Genomic DNA, 2,603 nt, shown 5'->3' with positions numbered 1-2,603 from the left:
ATCTTTTATATCACTAACTATATGTACAAAAAATCATCGAAATCGGTTAAGATTTAGCTATAGCTCCCATATATATGTACCGCCCGATTTTTCTAAATTTCGCCATAAAAGCCTTATTTATCAACCGATCTTACCCAAATTTGGCTAAATGTAGTCTTCTATAGCACTAACTATATGTGCAAAAAACCATCGAAATCGGTTCAGATTTAGATATAGCTCCCATATATATGTGTAGCCCGATTTTCCCAAATTTGGCCATAGAACCCTTATTTATTAACCGATCTTACTAAAAGTTGGCTAGATCCAGTCCTCTATAGTACTAACTTTATGTGCAAAATTTCATCGAAATCGGTTCAAATTTAGATATAGCTCCCATATATGTATCACCCGATTTTGAAAAATTCGCCTTATAACCTTATGTTTCACCATACAGGCCTCATTTCGTAACTGACCTTACTCAAATCTTGCACAAGGTAACCTTTTGTGGTATAAAACCCGCAAAATATTATTCAAATTGGTTCAGATTTAGATATAGCTTCCATATATTTGCATCGCTCGATTTTCCCAAATTTGGCCATAGTACTCTTATTTACTAACCAATGTTACTCAAATTTCAAATTTTGATGTACTAGCCGATCGTACTTATACGTACTTGTAGCTCTTACATAAGAATATTGCTCGATTTTTACAAATTTGTATTTATTACCCACACTAATTTAACGATTTTCTCTTTTTCAATAATGGGCTCAATATTAGTGGCATACTAACTCCGTAGGCGCAATATCAACACAGCCAGTGTTGCTAGAAGTAGGGGAAATTCCCTATATGTAGGATTTTTATTTAGCGTCTTGTAGGGACGTAGGGCCATAATGAAGGACATTTTCACTCCACACAATTTGTAATAATTTTTACATTTTGGTGGCTATAGAGGAGGAAATTAGAAGCCGGCAAGGCTTGATCTTTAACAATGTGTGGTAAACTTTATTCCTGTAGAAAATTTTGTCAACATTTTATTTCTATAGAACATTTTATCAAAATTGTATTTCTATAGAAATTTTTTTCAAAATATTATTTCTATAAAAAATTTTCTCAAAATTTTATTTCTGTGGAATTTTTTCTCAAAATTTTATTTCTATAGAATTTATTGTCAAAATTTTATTTCTATAGAAAAATTTCTCACAAAAATTTGTTTATAGAAACTTTTTACAAAATTTTATTTTTATAGAGATTTAACAAAAAAGATTACTAATTTGGGTAGAATTCAACCAACTGTGGCAACCGTGGTGGTAATACAAATTTATATTCTAAGTTATATACGTTGCATATTCATGTTTTAAGATAATAAAGTACTTTGAACCATTTTTGTTCTGTAAAATTTTTTAAATTTAACGAAAAATATAGTAGTGAAAATTGTTTGGGAATGTATGGGAAAGTAGGGAACTTTTTTTGTCCTTGTAGGGTAAACCGAACATTTTCCCTGGCAACATTGACTATGAGCTATAGTCAGATTGACACAAAGCACCCATAGACATGTACCCCTTAATTTTCTTAAATATGCAACTGCGGTTTATCTCCCAGACCTATATGTTACCCCACAAATGCTTATGATTACTAATTCTGTAATGGTGGTTTAGGGTATGATATAGTCGGCCCCGCCCGACTTTCTACTTTACTTACTTGTTTTTTTTTTTTTTTTTTTTTTTTTGAGTTTTCTTCCCCAAAAGTATACATTTATCGCATTTGGGTTGCAGTACTGTAAAATGGTATTTATTGTAAAGATAATCTATTACTAAATTCCTACTATACTGTAATTATTTTGTAACGTACATGTAGACGCCGATAATACATATTTAAAATCGATAAAACAGTCAAGGTATGCTTGAACATTTTATCGAAAAATACCGGCTATATTACAGATAACATGACAAATGTTAGACTTAAGAAGAGAAAAAGATTAACAAAAGAGAGACAGTCTTGTATGAACCATACAACAACTCGTTACAGTACTTAACCTGGACAGACAAACGTTTCAGCCACAGACAATGGTCATTCCAATAGGACTTCACACATTCGCATTCAGCAAGAATGGCTTAAAAAGACGTCAATTACCACCACACAAAAGCCACCAAAATTCTCAAATCTCAAACCGTTGGACTTTTGGACCAATGTCCCGATCATCCCAAGGCGGAGTTTCTGCGAGAATTGGCCAAAATGTCCCATAGCTACATTCGTGCAGCGTGAGATGTCCGTTTGAAAATGATGGTATCAATCACAGTTTTAATTGGACATAAAAAATACTTGATTAAAAATTAATTGGTTTCATTAGCAAATTTCAATTAATTTTTTAATTGATTCCATTAAACATTTAATTGAGGTTGATTGCTTGATTGATTAAATTATTTGAAATAAAACTTTGAATTAAAATTTTACAAAATTCCATCACTTTTTTAACTGACCTAGTCTTTCGCGTTTGAGGTTAAACAGGTAAATTGTATCAATTAATTTTTTAATTGAGTATTTACAAATTTTCAATTATTGACTTAATTAACTTAACGTTTCTATGTTGATTAAAAATTCTATTGTATCAATTAATTTATTTATTG

The sequence above is a fragment of the Haematobia irritans genome, chromosome 2 (assembly GCF_050003625.1).
Source record: "Haematobia irritans isolate KBUSLIRL chromosome 2, ASM5000362v1, whole genome shotgun sequence".
Taxonomy (NCBI): domain Eukaryota; kingdom Metazoa; phylum Arthropoda; class Insecta; order Diptera; family Muscidae; genus Haematobia; species Haematobia irritans.
Note: the sequence above shows the minus strand (reverse complement) of the source record.